The sequence below is a fragment of the Triticum aestivum genome, chromosome 1A (genome assembly GCF_018294505.1).
Source record: "Triticum aestivum cultivar Chinese Spring chromosome 1A, IWGSC CS RefSeq v2.1, whole genome shotgun sequence".
NCBI lineage: Eukaryota > Viridiplantae > Streptophyta > Magnoliopsida > Poales > Poaceae > Triticum > Triticum aestivum.
Window position 1 is genome coordinate 515,173,028 of NC_057794.1, and position 7,655 is coordinate 515,180,682.

At 43.5% G+C, this 7,655-nt stretch overlaps 1 long non-coding RNA gene across 1 annotated transcript; it reads right to left on the reverse strand.

The window, feature by feature from the left end:
- Positions 1-3,850: 3,850 nt before the first annotated feature.
- LOC123061597 (uncharacterized) lies at positions 3,851-7,218 on the reverse strand. The gene is made up of 2 exons (XR_006429126.1): positions 6,810-7,218; positions 3,851-4,400 (listed from the first exon to the last, which is right to left on the reverse strand). It is a non-coding gene; the product is annotated as an uncharacterized lncRNA (long non-coding RNA).
- Between the last annotated feature and the right edge of the window lie 437 nt (positions 7,219-7,655).

The window sequence follows — 7,655 nt, forward strand, 5'->3', positions numbered from 1 at the left end:
TTTACCATCTATTGCTCTTAATAAGAAAACTTCAATTGAGGTATGGTCTGGTTCACCTGCTGATTATTCACAGTTGAGAGTTTTTGGTTGCACTGCTTATGCTCATGTTGATAATGGAAAATTGGAGTCTAGGGCTGTTAAGTGCATCTTTCTTGGTTATAAGTCTGGTGTTAAAGGTTTTAAATTATGGAATTCTGAAACCCAGAAGGTTGTTATTAGCAGAAATGTTATCTTTAATGAATCTGCTATGTTACATGATGTTTCATCTACTAATGTTCCTGTTGAGAGTGAACAGCAGCCTCCTATTCAGCAGCCTACTGTTCAGGTGGAGCATGTTATTGATTCAGGTGATACATCTAGTAATGAAATTGTTGATGCACATGATGAACCCGTCGTTAATGATGATCATGTCACTCCCACTCCAAATCAGCCTATTGTTCCGCCCAGTTGGAATCTCGCACGTGACAGAGTTAGACGGGGTATTAATAAACCTGACAGGTTAATTGAAGAGTGCAATATTGTTTCTTTTGCTTTATCTGTTGCAGAAGAAATTGAAGGTAATGCTGAACCTTCTTCATATTCTGAGGCTATTATTTCCGGTGATAGTAATAAGTGGATGACTGCTATGCATGATGAGATGGAATCACTTGAAAAGAATGGCACTTGGGATTTAGTAAGATTACCTAGAGAGAAGAAACCTATTCGTTGCAAGTGGGTTTTCAAGAGGAAAGAAGGTGTTTCTCCTAATGATGAGACAAGATATAAAGCAAGCAAAGAGTATGTTAGAGATTAATGAACTAAAGAAGCAATTGAGTAATGAATTTGAGATGAAGAATTTGGGTGCAGCAAAGAAAATACTTGGCATGGAAATATCCAGAGATAGACCGTCTAAAAAAGTGTATCTAAGTCAGAAGGGATATATTGATAAAGTTCTTCGTCGTTTTAATATGCATAATGCCAAGCCAGTAAGTACCCCGTTAGCTGCACACTTCAAATTATCATCAGCTTTATGTCCTAAGTCAGATGTAGATATTGAGTACATGTCTAGAGTTCCCTATTCGAGTGCAGTTGGCTCACTTATGTATGCCATGGTTTGTTCTCGTCCTGACTTATCATATGCATTGAGTGTTGTCAGTAGATACATGGCTAATCCTGAAAAAGAGCATTGGAAAGCAGTTCAGTGGATTTTCAGATACCTGCGAGGTACTTCTAATGCTTATTTACAGTTTGGGAAAACTACAGATGGACTTGTTGGTTTTGTTGATTCTGATTTTGCTGGTGATTTGGATAAGAGAAGATCACTCACAGGTTATGTTTTTACTATTGATGGTTGTGCTGTGAGTTGGAGAGCCACTTTGCAGTCTATTGTGGCTTGTTCCACTACTGATGCCGAGTATATGGCTATTTCTGAGGCATGCAAAGAAGCTATCTGGTTGAGAGGTTTTTATCCTGAGCTTTGTGGAGATTCATCTTGCCCTACCGTATTTAGTGACAGTCAAAGTGCTATATATCTTACAAAGAATCCAATGTATCATGAGAGGACAAAGCACATTAATGTCAGATTTCATTATATTCGAGATGTTATTGCTAAAGGCGATTTGAAGGTATGCAAGTGTGACGCCCCGAGACCGATGTGCCAGGTGTCCTCCAGTTATTCGTTGTTGTTGCCTTGTCATTCGCTTGCGTGTTGCATCTTGTCATGTCATCATGTGCATTGCATCATCATGTTTTAAAACTTGCATCCGTCCGGATTCTCCCAGTTCCTTCCATTGTCCGTTCTGAGCCCAGACACACTTGCACGCGCCCGCGGCATGCCTGAAATATTATTTTATAAGTGGCCGGAAAATGTTATCGGAATGGGATGAAAGTTGGCATGTGGTGTTGTTATGTTGTAGATAGACCGCCTGTCAAGTTTCATCGCATTCGGAGTCGGTTTGATAGCCCAACCGTTAACTATAGTGGCAGTATAGACGGTCTAACGTCGGATGTTTTCGGTCTCCGGAAACAGTCGTCGGGTCTCTCTCTTCTCTTCTCTTAGCTCGAGCCCTTCTGCACAGCCCACAAGTTTCAACCGACCTCTCGCGCGCGTCCGAGAGTTGTCCCGAACCCGACCCGGACTGTCGTCACCGTTGTGTCCAGAACATCCCCATACATCTATAAAACATCACCGTTTTCTCATTTGGATTCCCTACCTATTTTATTCTCATCCGTCGGTTTTCGATCCGATGATCCAAATCCCTCTCCTTTAATCCTTTTGCTATATATATCAGGCAAAACCCTAAAAACTAGGTCGCTTGTCCCCCTCAGCTGCCGCCGCCACACTCAAATCCCACCTCGGGATCCTCCCAGATCCCCTTTCTCCTTGTTTTCCTCCTCCACCCAATCCCGAAGGCGCAGCCACCTCTCTCCAAGATCCTCTCGGCCTCTACCTACCAGTCCATCCAGCCATCGACCGAACCAGCAGGCCCCGTGCCCCCTCCGTGCTCGTGCAGGCGCTCCTCGAGCCGCCCTCGTCCATCGCCCCGCCTCAAGTCCGCTGATGCCAAGCGCCACCCTGACCTTCCTGCGGCCACTTCTCCTCCCCCTGCTCCTCCACGCGGTGCCGACCGGCAACAAGACGAACGAGAACCCCACTGGGGCTCCTTCTCTACGCCCTCTCCTGGAGCCACCCGCTGCTGCTGCTCTTCTTCGAGGCGCAAGTCCCGCCGCGGCTGCTGCTCTGCTCCTGCCTCCGTGGAGCTCCCACGCAGATCCTCGCCGTTGTTCCACGTCGGATCCGGCCGGGGGCCGCTGGATCTCGCCGCCTCCGCCATGAACCCGTCCATCCCCGACCTCCTGTGCGCGCCTCTACATCATCTGCATCGAGCAGGTGGTCGCCTGCTCGAGCCTGTGCCTTGCTCGCCCGTGTTGACCTTGTCCCAGCGCGCGTGGACCGGTCAACTCCGTCCCCTGGGCCGGCCCTTCTCCTCCTCTTCTCCCAGCCAGGCCTTGGCCCGATGTGAGAAACTCCTCCAGTCTGATCCTGTTCGGCCCGATAGCTCAGATTCGGTCCATATATGGTTTTTTTGCTGTGCGCTGCGATTTTCCTAATTGTTCAAAAAACTACAGCTTTACAGAATGACCCCTAAGCTCCATGCATATTGTAACTCTCAAACCGTGCATCACATGTAAATAACTTATATATGAAAAATGCTTAAAATTGTGTCTAGTTTCATAATATGCAACTTTCATGCATGTTTAAAATGTTTAAAATGATGTTTGTTTAAATTTGCCCCTATGCCATGCTAAAATGACTTAATTCATAACCAAATAACCGTAACTCAGAATTTAATAAACTTTATATGTAAATGGGGTAAAAAAATGCCTAGTTTAACATGGTGGCATCACTTTGCATGTTTAACAACTCTAAAATTGTGTTTAGGGCAGAACGGTACTAAACCTAATAAATGCATATGGGGATTTTCCGGAAGTGTTGTTTGTTGTTTCCGGCCTCATTTAAACTTGACTAGATAGGTAGTTTTCATTTGCTTCACCTTTTGCCATGCTAACAACATTTAATCTTGTTGGGTACCTAAACAAGAGAGAACTAAATAAGTCATGTGGTGTTTTCTTCAATATGCAACGGAGTTGCATATTGTGCTCCACTTAATTTGTAGTATTGTTTGTGCACTTTGTCATGCCATGCATATTTAAACCGGACATGCATCATACTTGATTGTGCATCATGACATGCTTATATGATGGTTGTTTACTATGTTGTTTGCTTCTTTCCGGTGTTACTTCTTCGGGTTGGTTCCTGTAAAAACCGTAAAATAAATAAATAAATAGTAATAAAATTAGATAACAATAATTTCAATGGCGTTGCCAAAACATTAATTAAAATAATAGAAATAACTACACTTAATTATTATTTTTATTACAGCTAATAGCATTTAGTCATGCACAACAATTCTTCTCCAAACCTCCCTATATTTTATAGACCCTTGCCTCATTTCCTTCACATAAAATAAATGCCAACTAATGGCCAGCCAAGCAAATTACACTTGTCCCTAGTACAGCCCACAAGAGACACAAGTGGAGGCATGCATGCAAGACTAACCACGCATGCATGCCAGATGTAATGCCTCTCCAAACCGACATAGCTATTCACCCCACTATAAATAGGAGCCATCCCTTTCACTGTGGCCACACACAATCATCCGCTGGAGAAACCCCTCTGCCTTTTCACCTTCTGCCACACTGCTATCCTCCCCTGCTGTGAAGCTCTTTGGGTTGCATGCGCCACCAGATACTAATCAAGTACCTTGTTGTGTTAGCCCTTCTTGCTTGATTTCTTATCTATCTCCACTTCGGTTTGAATCAGTCCATAAGCATCTATTCACCTTGATCTATTTACCTTGCTGTAAAAAGAGAAACAATAGTTAGTGAAAAAAAAACATAAACTAGATGGAGGAAAACAAAGACATTGCAGTTTTGTGATTCATGTGTAGCTGTAAAAGAAAATCTATGTGTGTGTTCATCTCTACCTTGTATTAGATCTGACATGCTAAGAATTAAATCTTAGAAATTAACCCATTATTAAGATTGCATGTGTAGCTTTGGGGCCAGACAATCTGTGTATGCTACTTGACCACTGTCATTTTCAGTAAACATTGGTTGGTTAATGTTCTGTTAAGAAATAAATCTCAAGATGGTATGTCTCACTTGCACATACCCTGTACCGGAAAATAACCCATTTAACTTTTGCACAAATGAAATCTTGCTAGAATATCTCACTCATTTTTTTTCCGGTTTCCCTTAGTATAACTAGCAAAAGTGCCCGTGCGTTGCAACGGAAGAAACAAATTATCACACTTAGCGCCCCATCCTTGTTACCACTTATTTTCTTTATCCTCATTGTCGGTCACGCTGTCCACTACACGGCGAACGTTCCACCTAAGCTTGGAGCTAATGAAGAATCGTCTACATACACAGACCAGCGAACAGCCGCGTTTGAGATCCCGGCCACATCCGCGCAATCTAATGATTGCGCCTTGTGTTTGTGCTATCCATATTTTACATCGTAGCAGTTCAGTACCAGTCCATAAAGGACACAAAAAATCTTCAAATTTAACTTTAGTTTAAAACAACCAACACCTTTTTTTGTGGGGTAAAACGATCAACACCAAAGAACAGGGGAGGTTGCGAGTTTGATTCATGTCACGGTCAACTATTTTTGCCTCATCTCCTAAATGGGCTGGTGGGTCTGATTTATTGGGCCGGATCGCACAGACAGGTTGGGAGGGCACTTTTTTTCATTGGTGGAATGTAACACAGACGAACGGGGCAGAGGCCCGGCGGCCCAGGATAGACGATCTGTAGAATAGCCTAGCTGAGTACGGATAAACGCTATGGACATACCAAATGGGAGGCCAAATAATATTATACCTCCATTTATATAAAAAAATAGCATATATGCCCGTATGTTACAACAGTAAAAAAAAAGTGATATAAATTTAGTGAGGATTATATGCACAAACATAACATTCAATGTGTTATAAAGTTGGCGCAAATTTAGTAAGTATCATAAGTGGGTCTGCTGCAACCGAAGAAAAAATAATGTGAATTTAGTGAGGATTGCATGTAGGAAAAAATGCCACATCATTTTTATTCATAAAATATGGATGAGGCCAGTACGCCTGTCATTGGTTCAAATTAAATTCCATGCCAACCAAATATGGCGCCCACAAATCCCGCACGTCCTATCCATTTGGTAGGGATCCTCCCTCAATCCTCCTATAATTACCGTATATTTCCTTATTGTGTATCAAGCATGTCATGAATATCAGTGGCCAGCCGGTTAATTATCACATAATGACCCTATATTTCCTTTCTCTCCCTTCCCTTTCGCCCTCCTTCTTTATTTCTCATGCAATATCCACGCCTTATTTTTTTCTTTATTTCCGAAGCAGCTCGATGCCTGACAACCTAAGAACGTATATAAACTGCAAAAAACTAATGTAAAATAGCAAGGTGGGACTATTTAATAATATGTAAACAATTATGAAAAAGTCTCCAACCTGCTCCTTGTCCGTCCCGTGGGCCGCAACACCCGTCTCGGCCCAGCATTCCGTGCCCATCAAGCACCCAACTCCCTCAGCCCGAGTATACTTGTTTCCTATTCTTTATGTTAATGAGCCAGACGCCCAAACAGGCACATCCATGAGCCTAGCTAGACTGTGGTTTGCTATGTTGGCATCTTCACGGCAAACCATGGTTCGAATCCCAGTTTTCTTATCCCGACTTTGTTTTTCTATTTAGATTCAAACTAAAAGCGTAAAATCATAGAAAAAGGGCATTGTGACGGTGAATCCACGGAGTCAATCCGCGCTTTATTATTAGGGATAGATTTGAGTCTATCAATGTTGCTGTTCACTTGGTTGTTTGTGGGGTTCAGAGAGGAGTGTGCGCGCACACACAGTAGGAATACTTAGATTTAATTTGTGGCAGCACCTAACCATCACAAGCAATTAACTTGCCACCCATAGATTTGTAGTAAGCATTTAACAGTGGGGATTCACTGGTTAATTCCTAGTTTTGAGCTTAATAAAAAGAATCATAGTAGTGCAGGGATAGCATAGTAGAGTCAAAAATAATGATAAAGAATATGGAGCAAATCTGCAGACCACGTCCACACCACAAGAGTAAAGCTTGATTAATTCCTTGGTCTTGAGATTAACAAGAAGCATGGCAGTAAGGGGAGTCACGGCACAAACACTTGTAGTAGAAGCAAGAACACTGCACAGAGAGGAATTTGGACTGGCACTTACACTAGTAGCAGTAGACAAAGGCGAGCCGGGCGCTGGTAGCGGCCATGTTGCCGGAGCCGCGCCGGTGAAGCCGCTCGCACCTGACGGCCGTAGTTGCACGCCTCATGCGTGCAGCTCTGCTGGAGGAAGATGTAGGCATGGAGACGTCGTTGCCGCTGCAGCCGGTGGCAAGCCCACCGGACCTGGATCAGGCGGCGCTAGGATTGAGTGGTGGCGACGTTTTTGGCGGCGGCGGATCAAATAAATAGGGGGATATGGTAGAGGGAGACGAGGAGAATCTGTAGGTATCTGCCGTGTCGCCGGAGATGCCCGCACGGGGCAGATCGAGGCGACGGTGGCCGTGCTCTGTTCTTGGGGGAGAGAGAGAGGTGAGTGGGCTGGTTCTGTTCATGGGACAAGAAGAAGTTAAGTAGTGTCTCTGGATAGACACGGGCCTTAACCAGCGAAGTACTAGTAGTACAGTACTGGGCTCTGGACTGAATGACATACGTGCATGCTACTCTGTTTTGGATGGCTTAATGCATTTTATCTCTCAATGAAACACTAGGACGTATCACCACTTAGTTAATTACATGTGGCTTGCTCAACATGGCCGTGTTGCTGGATGTTAGATTTTTAATTAGAAAAATAAATAATAATATAAACATGTTCCTGATATAATTATCAGGAGTCGATCTCGGACCCTAGGAGACACGTCTGGTGGTTCCGAGTTGATCGAAGCGCTACCCGGCAAGTCGTCATCTCCTTGACCATGTCTTGATAATTGTTTTCTGGGCTATGGGTCATTTCTAAAATTTTGCATAAGAATTAAAAATAAATATTTTTCATAAATGAAATGAGATTTGG